The sequence below is a fragment of the Globicephala melas genome, chromosome 3 (genome assembly GCF_963455315.2).
Source record: "Globicephala melas chromosome 3, mGloMel1.2, whole genome shotgun sequence".
Taxonomy (NCBI): Eukaryota; Metazoa; Chordata; class Mammalia; order Artiodactyla; family Delphinidae; genus Globicephala; species Globicephala melas.
The window spans coordinates 156921966-156935513 of record NC_083316.1 but is presented as its reverse complement, the minus strand read 5'-3'; the positions used below and the strand labels follow the sequence as shown (position 1 = coordinate 156935513).

At 39.8% G+C, this 13548-nt stretch overlaps 1 pseudogene; it reads right to left on the bottom strand.

Moving 5' to 3' along the window:
* Nucleotides 1–635: 635 nt before the first annotated feature.
* On the bottom strand, nt 636–12147 carry LOC132597042 (olfactory receptor 2T27-like; annotated as a pseudogene).
* Nucleotides 12148–13548: the final 1401 nt, after the last annotated feature.

The window sequence follows — 13548 nt, the reverse complement described above, 5'->3', positions numbered from 1 at the left end:
GAGAATCTGGGGAATATTTGGCATGGGCAGAGGGTACTTCTCTAAATAGGTGACAGGTAGGTGTAGCTTTTTGAGACCCTTATTTCCACTTTCTATCTTGAGTTACCAGTGCACTTATTGGTTGAAGGATCTGAAGCTAGACCAAAAAAAGCTTCTATCCAAGACAGGCAGGGAGAATAGAGCCAAAATATTGAGTTTTCTAGGGCATTTAAGAGAAAAAAAATGTTGTTTTTATTGTCCATGATAAAACCAATTCTTTTTTTACATTGTCAGTCACATATGTCTTTCACAGGAACTTGGTACTTCTAACAATGGAAGTTAACAAGACCTGAAGCACCAATAATACCAAATAAAGCTGAGCCTCAAGGACACTAAAAAATGTCTAAATATTTCAGATATAAAAAGAGAAGATTGGAACTTTGTGTTTATGAACTGGTTTGATGAATAGCAATTGAATTGATCCATTTTGAAAACACATTATTAGAAATTGATTGGGAAAAAGCTCCTTACAAACTATGATTGAATTAATATTGTCAATCGAATTCAACCATGTGGTTTGCCTATAGGGCTACAGCAAAGTACCTCATGCTGGAAAATGCGAATGTGATGCTCCTGGAGTCTTTGTTCTTGACCCTCTAGATAACTGTTTTCCACCTTGATATGTATGTGTTCCACTTAGAGACTGGATGTTTCCTCAGGACCTTCTGGAAAGCTCCTACCACATCTTTGTTTCTCAAGCTGTAGATGAGTGGATTGAGCATGGGTGTGAGGACAGTGCAAAATACAGACACAGCCTGCTCCTGATCAGGGGTATGGGAGGAACCAAGTGTCACGTACATATAAACATATGGTCCTAGATAAAAGCTTACCACTGTTAAGTTGGGAGAAGCAGGGGGCCAAGGCTTTGTTCCTGCCTTGAGGGGGTTTCATATGCAGGACCGTGAGGAAGATGAAGGTGTATGAAGCCATAATAAATCGAAAAGGGATGATGATATATGTGATGCCCATCACAAAGACCACCACTTCATAGGTGGAAGTGTCTTTGCATGAGATCTTCATGATTGCTGGTATCTCACAGAAGAAATGGTGGATTTCTCTGGAGCCACAGATAGGCAGATTCATAGTATAGAATGTGTGGGCTGTAGAAGCTAAAATGCCCCCAGTCCAAGACACTAGGACCATTTGCACAGACCCCTTGGTTTATAATGACTGCATATCTCAAGGGGTTACAAATAGCTACATATCAGTCACAGGCCATGAGGGTCAAGAGGATATATTCAGCACCCCAAGAGTAAAAAATTAAAATAGCTGGGTCCCACAGCCAACACGAGTGATGTCCTTCCTTCCAGAGAAAAAGTTTACCGTCATCTTTGCAGCAGTACCGCTGATGAGGGCCAGGTCTATGAGAGAATGGTGGCTGAGCAGAAAGTACATTGGAGTGTGGAGCCTCAAGTCCTTCCATATCAGGAGGAGCAGGATGAAGTTCCCAATTACTGCAGCAAGGTAGATCAGGATGATAAGGTAGATAAGAATACTGCCATACTTCCTACTGGGGAAGAGTCCTGAGAGAATAAAACCTGTTGTTAATGTCTCATTTCCTTCCTCAATGGCTGTGACTGATCTGGTTGAACCAAAAGAAGAAGGAAAGGGGAACAGGAGTCAAATTAAATGCTTTAAAGCCTTTTACAATATTTTTATTGGTCAAGTATTGCTGTAATAATGTGAGATAAAAAATGACTCCACAAATTTCAATGGCTTATGACAATAAACATGTATTTTCTTGCTGCCACGTCTGTAAGTCAGGTGGAGCATTTTGCTTTAGGCTGCCAATCAAGTACAGATATATTCCACCAATAATCCTCTTTCTGGGGCTTGCTCTTCTTAAGGAAGATGGCAGAAACCAAAAATGGGCAAGAAGAACGACATGATTCCCCCTAATGCTTGAACTTAGAACTGACTCTATTACTTTCTACCACATTCCCCTGACTAGAGCAAGTCGCACGTAGAAGCCCAACATCATTGTGGTGGGGAAATAAACTCCACCCACGGTGAACCACAAAAGGATGAGGCATAGGGGCTTCCCTGGTGGCGCAGTGGTTGAGAGTCCGCCTGCCAATGTAGGGGACGCGGGTTCATGCCCCGGTCCACGAAGATCCCACATGCCGCAGAGCGGCTGGGCCCGTGAGCCATGGCCACTGAGCCTGCGCATCCGGAACCTGTGCTCCGCAGCAGGAGAGGCCACAGCAGTGGGAGGCCCGTATACCGCATAAAAAAAAAAAAAAAAAAAAAGAATGAGGCATGAAGAGAGAAATGGAAACAATTAACATGATCTATTATATTTCTCAGAGTTCCTACCTCCACCATCCTCAATTTCATGATTTTAATGCTGGGTTTTCAGATGTTTCATCATTTAAATTTTAGTCTTCTGTTTAATGTGTTCTGTTAAGCCTCAGTAATAAAGATCTATGGGGTTTCCTATGATCACAAACTATTTTCACTATGGAGAATGCCTTGAGGTCATAGGCAGCCATTTCTTGTAGCCATGGCTAGATATGCAACAGGTAAACACACAAACTTTTCTTCTTAGCAGTCCTCTACCTATGGATCTGGTTACATAAATCCATGGAAGAAACCATAGATAAATGTGAAATAGAGCGCAGCAAAATGAATCTGTTGTACTTGAATCTAGGAGGTCATTTTCTAGAACAACACACGTCAGCCAAGGAATGAACCGATATAGTCAGTGGTGTGTTTTCCTTTAGATTTATTCATAGAAACTTATATAAACCACATCAGGATAAATTCAGATATAATAACTAAATCAGATTTCATAAGCTCTAAATGAGAAATAAGATTGTGCCTGCATTCAAGAGGAAACATACCCCTCCCTAAAGTTTGTGGAAATAGAAATGCAGAATTTTCTACTCTAAGCAGCTTGAAATAGCCTAGAAGCAACTACACATGAAATGTAATTTTTATGACCATGTCACTAGTTACGCAGATTGTATTTAGGCGTTAAGAAAACGTCAATCTACAACAAATCTGTAGGTTAGGAAAATGCAGTTAAGGGGTGGGGTAAGGGACAAATTTCAAAAGGAAAACTCTGATTGGTACATGAAAAGTTCATTAAGATTCCCCACTTTCCCAACCAACACTGCCAAGGGGTACCACCTGGTGGTAACAGTGGTGATGTGTAAATTCCCACTGAAAAATGAAGATGACACTGAGGATTTACTCTTAATGCTGCTTCATTGATGTTTACTAGGTTTACTTACTTCTGGGACCCAATAATTATGTTTTCCCATAAGCTGACTACTAAATTTCCAGATAGAGGTTATGGAAAGCTCTTAAGAACAGTGGGACAAGGAGGTGAAAGTTGAAGAAAGAACCAGATCCAAAAGGTGATTTAATTTAGTAAAAATGTTCTTAACATTCGTCCTATATCCTTAAAGTTGCACCAGGTTAATTGAACTAAATATTCCCCCTTGGCTTTTCAAGTTGCTACAAAGGACTCTATTAAGGGCAAATATTACCCCGAAGAGAGACAAAACAGTTGATATAATTATTGGAAGACAGGCCAATCTCTTCATCATTTTACCTACACTTGTTTACCTATACATACTGGATTTTCCTCAAAAAAAACATGCTTCCCCAAAGTAGTGATGTTCCTGGTTGCTTCCTGAAGAAGGCTTGGTGTTAGGAGACTGGAGTATTTTGTTTTCCACCTGCAAGTGGTATTTCTGAGATCATATAGACAATTACATATACACATGACGACAGCAAGTGTCCCAGAGGATCTTTGAGGCAAATAGGAAACCACAGAGGAAGTGAGTCCCTAGATACCCATTAAGTGATATGTTTTTCTCTATTGCATTGGGTTTTCCTTAAAACAAGACTCGGGTGGGGAGGATTACCCTGTTTATCCGGGATTTTATTCTCCTGTGTTGCTTAAATATGTCCCACATTTTGACTTCTCATGAAGCCTCATTTATTTGGGATGGATTTTCTGACTCATCAACAAGAAATCATGTTCTGGTAAGCCATTATTGAATTTACCTGAAGATGGTAAATTTTACTTTCTCCAGTAGCAGTCACATACAGAAGGGATTTTTCTCTCTCACAGATTCAAAACACGTTGTCGCTGAGGACAAGCATAGCTCTTCATCATCGTGAAAACTGGCCATCTTGGCTTTTAAATAATTTCTTTCCTAATGGTTTTCCACAAGTAATATATAAATATATTATCAGTGATAAAGCTTTTTAAAAATACACAGTTACAAGAAGTAACTAGTGAAATCTACTTATCCTCCTATCTCTTCCCATACCCTCCCTGGAGGTAGTTATTGATAACAAATTGTTGTGCTTCTTTCCAACCATATATGAGGTTTCTCTCTGTTTCATTTCTAGCTTTTTAAAATAAATTTTTATTTTGAAATGATTTTAGATTTACAGAAAAGATGCAAGAATAATACAGAGAATTCCCATATACCAGCTTCAGTTAATGTTAATGTGTTTGTTAAAACTAAGAAATTAACATTGGTATATTACTATTAACTAAACTCCAGACCTCATTTGGATTTCACCAATTTTTCCACTAATGTTATCTTTTTCCCTTCCGGGATTCAATCCACGATACCATGTTTCATTTAGTCATCATGCTTCCTCATCACCTCCTATCTGTGACATTTTCTGTCTTTCCATTTTTAAAGACTTTGAAAATTTAAAGAGTATTGGTCAGATATTATGTACAATATCCCTCAATTTGAGTTTCTCAGATGTTTTGCTATGACTACATTAGAGTTATGTATTTAGGGAAGATTATCACATAGATAATATTATGTCTTATCAGGGGATACATGACGTCAACATGAGTTATCGGTGGCTTGTTAACATTCATCACTTAGTTAAGGTAGTGTTAGCCAGCACGTTTCCATTTTAAAGCTATTTTCCCCCTTCTGTACTCTATTTTTGGAAGTGAACCTTTTAAATCCAGTTCACACTTCAGGGGATAAGGGCTTCAGCTCCACTTTCAGGGAGTGAGTATCCACATATTTATTATTTGGAATCCTGTAAGGAAGTTTTATCCCTTCTTCCCCATTTGTTTATTAAACCATTTATTTTTATCAGTATGCTCTCACGTATACGTATATTCAACTTTGTGTTATAATCCAACACCATGTTATTTATTATTCACTGTGTAAATACCTAGAAGGAGAATTGTTGGTTTTTAGCAAGTCTGTATTTAACTTGATAAACATTTGCGAAAATGCCTTTGAAAGTGCTGTACCATTTTGTGTTCCCACTCTGGCCAGCAGTTGGTATTGTCAGTTATTTGAATTTTAGCTATTCTAACAGATATGTAGGGCTGTGCTATGTGATTTAAATGTCATTTGTATTACTCACATTATTAACAGGTTTGATCATCTTTTAATTGATTTGGGGTAAAGTGTCAGGTCAAATCTCTTACATATATATTCTAATTATTGATAATTCAGAGTTTAATATTTTGTTTAATTTTTAAATTTTGATTTATTTATTTATTTGGCTGTGCTGTAGAGCTTGCAGGATCTTTTTTCTTTTTTCCTTAACTTTTATTTTGTTTTTTAACATCTATATTGGAGTATAATTTCTTTACAATGGTGTGTTAGTTTCTACTTTATAACAAAGTGAATCAGTTATATGTATAACCAGTTATATGTATAGCCAAATACATATACATATATCCCCATATCTCTTCCCTCTTGCGTCTCCCTTCCTCCCATCCTCCCTATCCCACACCGCTAGGTGGTCACAAAGCACCAAGCTGATCTCCCTGTGCTATGTGGCTGCTTCCCACTAGCTATCTGTTTTACGTTTGGTAGTGTATACATGTCCATGCCACTCTCTCACTTCATCCCAGCTTACCCTTCCCCCTCCCCGTATCCTCAAGTCCATTCTCTAGTAGGTCTGTGTCTTTATTCCCGTCTTGCCCCTAGGTTCTTCATGACCATTATTATTATTATTATTTTTTAGATTCCATATATATATGTTAGCATACAGTATTTGTTCTTCTCTTTCTGATTAACTTCACTCTGTATGACAGACTCTAGGTCCATCCACCTCACTACAAATAACTCAATTTTGTTTCTTTTTATGGCTGAGTAGTATTTCATTGTATATATGTGCCACATCTTCTTTATCCATTCATCTGCTGATGGACAATTAGGTTGCTTCCATGTCCTGGCTATTGTAAATAGAGCTGCAATGAACATTTTGATACATGACTCTTTTTGAATTATGGTTTTCTCAGGGTATATGCCCAGTAGTGGGATTGCTGGGTCGTATGGTAGTTCTAGTTTTAGTTTTTGAAGGAACTTCCATAGTGTTCTCCATAGTGCCTGTATCAATTTACATTCCCACCAACAGTGCAAGAGGGTTCCCTTTTCTCCACACCCTCTCCAGCATTTATTGTTTGTAGATCTTTTGATGATGGATATTCTGAATGGTGTGAGATGATATCTCATTGCAGTTTTGATTTGCATTTCTCTAATGATTAATGATGCTGAGCATTGTTCTATGTGCTTATTGGCAATCTGTATATCTTCTTTGGAGAAATGTCTATTTGGGTCTTCTGCCCATTTTTGGATGGTGGTGTTTGTTTTTTTGATATTGAGCTGCATGAGCTGCTTATAAATTTTGGAGATTAACCCTTTGTCAGTTGCTTCATTTGCAAATATTTTCTCCCATTCTGAGGGTTGTCTTTTCATCTTGTTTATGGTTTCCTTTGCTATGCAAAAGCTATTAAGTTTCATTAGCTCCCATTTGCTTATTTATTTTTTTATTTCCATTTCTCTAGGAGGTGGGTCAAAAAGGATCTTGCTGTGATGTATGTCATAGAGTGTTCTGCTTATGTTTTCCTCTAAGAGTTTGATAGTTTCTGGCCTTACATTTAGTTCTTTAATCCATTTTGAGTTTATTTTTGTGTATGGTGTGAGGGAGTGTTCTAATTTCATTCTTTTACATGTAGCTGTGCCGTTGTCCCAGCACCATTTATTGAAGAGGTTGTCTTTTCTCCATTGTATATTCTTGCCTCCTTTATCAAAGATAAGCTGACCCATATGTGCATGGGTTTATCTCTGGGCTTTCTATCCTGTTCCATTGATCTATGTTTCTGGTTTTTTTTGTTGTTGTTGTTATTGTTTTTTTGTGTGTTTTTTTTGCAGTACGCGGGCCTCTCACTGCTGTGGCCTCTCCCGTTGTGGAGCACAGGCTCTGGATGCGCAGGCTCAGCGGCCATGGCTCACGGGCCCAGCTGCTCCGCGGCATGTGGGATCTTCCCGGACCAGGGCTCGAACCCATGTCCCCTGCATCGGCAGGCGGACTCTCAACCACTGCGCCTCCAGGGAAACCCTATATTTCTGTTTTTTGCCAGTACCATGCTGTCTTGATTACTGAAGCTTTGTAGTATAGTCTGAAGCCAGGGAGCCTGATTGCTCCAGCTTTATTTTTCTTTCTCAAGATTGCTTTTGCTATTTGGGGTCTTTTGTGTTTCCATGCAAATTGTGAAATTTTTTGTTCAGTTCTGTGAAAAATGCTAGTGGTAATTTGATAGGGATTGCATTGAATCTGTAGATTGCTTTGGGTAGTATAGTCATTTTCACAATGTTGATTCTTCCAATCCAAGAACATGGTATATCTCTCCATCTATTTGTATCATCTTTAAGTTCTTTCATCGGTGTCTTTAATTGTCTGCATAGAGGTCGTTGTCTCCTTAGGTAGGTTTATTCCTAGATATTTTATTCTTTTTATTGCAACGGTAAATGGGAGTGTTTTCTTAATTTCTCTTTCAGATTTTTCATCATTAGTGTATAGCAATGCAAGAGATTTCTGTACATTAATTTTGTATCCTGCAACTTTACCAAATTCATTGATGAGCTCTAGTAATTTTCTGGTAGCATCTTTAGGATTCTCTATGTATAGTATCATGTCATCTGCAAACAGTGACAGCTTTATTTCTTCTTTTCTGATTTGGATTCCTTTTATTTCTTTTTCTTCTCTGATTGTTGTGGCTAAAACTTCCAAAACTATGTTGAATAATAGTGTGAGAGTGGGCAACCTTGTCTTGTTCCTGATCTTAGTGGAAATGGTTTCAGTTTTTCACCACTGAGGATGATGTTGGCTGTGGGTTTGTCATATATGGTCTTTATTATGTTGAGGTAAGTTCCCTCTTTGTCTACTTTCTGGAGGGTTTTTATCATAAATGGGTGTTGAATTTTGTCAAAAGCTTTCTCTGCATCTATTGAGGTGATCATATGGTTTTTCTCCTTCAATTTGTTAATATGGTGTATCACATTGATTGATTTGTGTATATTGAAGAATCCTTGCATTCCTGGGGTAAATCCCACTTGATCATGGTATATGATCCTTTTAATGTCCTGTTGGATTCTGTTTGCTAGTATTTTGTTGAGGATTTTTGCATCTATGTTCATCAGTGATATTGGCCTGTAGTTTTCTTTCTTTGTGACATCTTTGTCTGGTTTTGGTATCAGGGTGATGGTGGCCTTGTAGAATGAGTTTGGGAGTGTTCCTCCCTCTGCTATATTTTGGAAGAGTTTGAGAAGGATAGGTGTTAGCTCTTTTCTAAATGTTTGATACAGTTCGCCTGTGAAGCCATCTGGTCCTGGGCTTCTGTTTGTTGGATGGTTTTTTTTTTTAAATTTTTTTTTTTTTAATAATTATTTTTTATTTTATCTTCTTTGCGGTACGCGGGCCTCTCACTGTTGTGGCCTCTCTCGTTGCGGAGCACAGGCTCCGGACGCGCAGGCTCAGCGGCCATGGCTCACGGGCACAGCCGCTCCTCGGCATGTGGGATCTTCCCGGACCGGGGCACGAACCCGTGTCCCCTGCATCGGCAGGCGGACTCTCAACCACTGCGCCACCAGGGAAGCCCTGTTGGATGGTTTTTAAACACAGTTTCAACTTCAGTGCTTGTGATTGATCTGTTCATATTTTCTATTTCTTCCTGGTTCATTCTCGGAATGTTGTGCATTTCTAAGAATTTGTCCATTCCTCCAGGTTGTCCGTTTTATTTGCATATAGTTGCTTGTAGTAATCTCTCATGAGCCTTTGTATTTTTGCAGTGTCAGTTGTTACTTCTCCTTTTTCATTTCTAATTCTATTGATTTGAGTCTTCTCCTTTTTTTTCTTGATGAATCTGGCTAATGGTTTATCAATTTTGTCTACCTTCTCAAAGAACCAGCTTTTAGTTTTATTAATCTTTACTATCGTTTCCTTCATTTCTTTTTCATTTATTTCTGATCTGATCTTTATGATTTCTTTTCTTCTGCTAACTTTGGGGATATTTTGTTCTTCTTTCTCTAATTGCTTTAGGTGTAAGGTTAGGTTGTTTATTTGAGATGTTTCTTGTTTCTTAAGGTAGGATTTTCCTGTTATAAGCTTCCCTCTTAGAACTGCTTCTGCTGCATCCCATAGGTTTTGGGTCACCATGTTTTCATTGTCATTTGTTTCAAGGTATTTTTTTGATTTTCTCTTTGATTTTTTCAGTGATCTCTTGGTTATTTAGTAGTGTATTGTTTAGCCTCCATGATTTTGTGGGGGTTTTTTACAGATTTTTTCCTGTAATTGATATCTAGTCTCATAGCATTGTGGTCAGAAAAGATACTTGAGGGCTTCCCTGCTGGTGCAGTGGTTGAGAGTCCGCCTGCCGATACAGGGGACACGGGTTCGTGCCCCAGTCCGGGAAGATCCAACATACCATGGAGCGGCCTGGCCCGTGAGCCGTGGGCGCTGAGCCTGCGTATCTGGAGCCTGTGCTCTGCAACTGGAGAGGCCACAACAGTGAGAGGCCCACGTACCACAAAAGAAAAAAAAATAAAGAAAAGATACTTGATACGATTTCAATTTTCTTAAATTTACCAAGGCTTGATTTGTGACCCAAGATATGATCTATCCTTGAGCACTTGAGAAGAAAGTGTATTCTGTTGCTTTTGGATGGAATGTCCTATAAGTATCAATTAAGTCCCTCTTGTTTAATGTATCATTTAGAGCTTGCATTTCCTTATTTATTTTCATTTTAGTTGATCTGTCCATTGGTGAAAGTGGGGTGTTAAAGTCCCCTCCTATGATTGTGTTACTGTCGATTTCCCCTTTTATGGCTGTTAGCATTTGCCTTATGTATTGAGGTGCTCCTATGTTGGGTGCATAAATATTTACAATTGTTACAGCTTCTTCTTGGATTGATCCCTTGATCGTTATGTAGTGTCCTTCTTTGTCTCTTATAATAGTCTTTTTTTTTTTTTTTTAGGTAACTCACAGATCTAAATTTCTTTGGGGTTGTTTACTGAAAAATTATTCTGTTCCTTTGGTGATGTCATGTTTGCTTGGTTTTTCATGTTCCTAATGCCTTTGCATTGATATCTGTGCATTTGAGTGAGCAGTCACCTCTTCCACTCTTTATGGACTGACTTCAGTTTGGAAAGACCTTCAGTTGAAGGTGGCTGTGAGGGTACCTGTGAGGTGGGGTGTATCATCTCTGGTTCCAGGGAAGGTGCAGTGTTATGGTCTTCTTGAATCTCCATCAGCTGAGGTCAACTTTGGGAAAGACTCTAGGGTTCCATGGTGACCAAGACTAAGGGAATACTGCAGGTGTGTGTGGTGACAGTGGAGGCTAAATCTATTGAGGTTGTCAGTGCAAAAAGCTGCTGGAGTCCTCTTGTTCTCCTTTTTGCCCATTGGGAAAGTTCTAGCTGAGTAAATTCCTCTTAGTGCCAGGTCTGGGACACAGGTACTCAGAGCATCAGCAGATTCATGTCCTGGACTCAAGGTTTTGCAGAACTATAGTGACACCTGGGGCGTGTGGCACAGGAGCACTTGCTGTGGCAGTGGTGGTGGTGTGTGAAATGTAGACCTGTGAAAGTCACTATGGAATGAGAGTCTGAGTTACTGGAGCTTGTAGTAGTGACTCGATCCTTGGGGGGAAGCAGGACGAAGCAGCATGGGACCAGGGATTAAAAGGCATAGCAAAGGCCTGGACCCAGCTGTGGGGTGCAATGGAAGCATGCCCTGGGGATGGCAGGTCAGAGTCCTGAATCAGGCCCCAGGGTGTAAGACACAGAGCAACAACATCATAGCTCAGTGATGGTGGCTTAAAGACCCAACTCAGGACCCTGGGGGCAGGGCATAGAGAAGCAATAGTGTGGCTTCTGTGATAGTGGGTTGAAGTTGTAACTTAGAACGCTGGGGGCAGTGTGCAGCACAATGGCAAGGCATTTTGGCATCCAAGTCACTAAGAGAGAGGTGCATCAGGAACTTGGATCCCTGGAGCCATATCCAGCCCCAGAGAAGAGACAGGGCAGAGGCAGTGTCATGATAAACAGGGTTTCCACACAAGAAGGACATTCTCAGGAGGTACATGCAGTACCCCTGGAAACAAAGAGTTAACAATGTTAGGGCACCTCAAAAAGGCACGTATTAGTCAATCAGGTTAACAAGGCTCCCAGTGTGGTCTCCTGTCCTAGGGAGTTCTACCCTGGGGTGGCCAGTGCAGCCTGAATAAATTAGTTTAGTCCTTAGTTTCTCAGGGCCTGATCAAGGCAGTTAGATTCAAATGATATTGTTTGTTTATGACATCAGTTTGTCCTTCTCATGAGTGTGGGTGATATCCAGAGATGTTTTGGGTAGAAAGTGCAGGAGCTCAAGCCTTCCTGTGCTGTCTCATAGTCAATGATGTCTGGTATGTCTTAGTAATTAAAACTTTACCTTTTCTAAGGCATTGTTTATTTTTATTCAGATCTTTTATCCAAAAAGGTTGTATGCAAGGAAAAAAATTTTTATTTAATGTAACCAGAAACACACATTGTGTTTAAGAATTGGTTAGCATAAAATCTTGAATTTTTAAAAGATTTTTAAATGAATTTACATAATCTCCCACCCATTGATGATTAATAGCCATCTTAACTTTTCATCTTTTCAAGCCTTTGGAAAAGAGGTTGATGGTGGTGGAAGGCCTTTTCAGGGTACCCCATGGAGATAGAAGTATCAATGAATATAAGAGAAGAATTGTACAGTTAAAGGAAATGAAGATAAATTTGCTTACCTTACAATGCCCTGTTCAGCAAAATTATTTTTATAAAGAGGATACTGGTACATGACACGTTTGGACAATGGTAACCAATATTATCAGGGAATATCACACACTGTAGGAAAACTGAATTTCTAAAATGTTCGCCTATCTAACAAAGTTGCTTCTTAGTTCTGTTAAAATGAGCACTCTTATATGCAACACGTTTCTCTGTTGCCCAAACAGAAGAAGGTAAAGATGTATGTGACTTGTTTTGACCAATCAACGACCTCACTGTTTTCTCAACAGTGACCAGATCAATAGTGTGCTCCTGACCAGAATAGGGCAGACCTTGATGACCACATGTGTCTTTTTGCTAACATTATTTGGATGGATTTTTTTTTTTTTTTTTTTTTTTCAAGTGAGGTGTTTACTTTTTTTTTTTTTTTTTTTTTAATATTTATTTATTTATTTATGGCTGTGTTGGGTCTTCGTTTCTGTGTGAGGGCTTTCTCCAGTTGTGGCAAGCGGGGGCCACTCTTCATCGCGGTGCGCGGGCCTCTCACTATTGCAGCCTCTCTTGTTGCGGAGCACAGGCTCCAGATGCGCAGGCTCAGTAGCTGTGGCTCACGGGCCCAGTTGCTCCGCGGCATGTGGGATCTTCCCAGACCAGGCTCGAACCCGTGTCCCCTGCATTGGCAGGCAGATTCTCAACCACTGTGCCACCAGGGAAGCCCTGGATGGATTTTTTGCTGATGGTATTCCCTGACTACCTGTAAGGTGAGTGTCTTAGGTGTGAGACACATAACGTTGCCCTAAAAAGTCAGTTCAGCTAAGCTGGTTTCTATTATAACTGTAAAAAAAACATCTCAAAGCACAAGCTTGGCTGATATAGTTCTTTAGAAGATAAGTTCTTTGAAAACATTACATCTGTGACTTTAGTGTTACTGGTTAGAAGAGTGGCAAGAGACAGACTGTTTCAGGAGGATACTAGACAAGGTAATGCCTGGATTTAATCAGCCTTAGAGCTGGGGCCCTGGAGTAATACCCAGAACTATCTAAAAAGCACAAGTCACCAGTTCCACTCAGAAACAGCCCTAGTGTAGAAGTGATGTCACCGAGATGATAAAGTAGGAAACCCCAACCTCTATCTCTCCACAAAGGTCAGCAATTAGACAGCTATCCATAAACAAAACAGCTCTGGGAGAGCCCAGGACTCCACTTAAGAAAGTTCAGCAACACAGTGAAACAAAAGAAACCCTGGGAATAACTGTATAAAAATAGAAAGAAGAAGTTTTATTTTGCCTGCATCATCCCAACCCCAGACCGGCACTGCTCATTGCCAAGAGAAAACTCCCCATCTGGAAAGAGTTTCTTTCACTGACAAGGGAAGAGTGGAGGAAGCAACCAGCTTCCCAAGCCGGCACCACATTAGGTGTCACTTAGGTTACCTCCCACCCACACAGTGACAAAGTCGAGATGTATAAGGA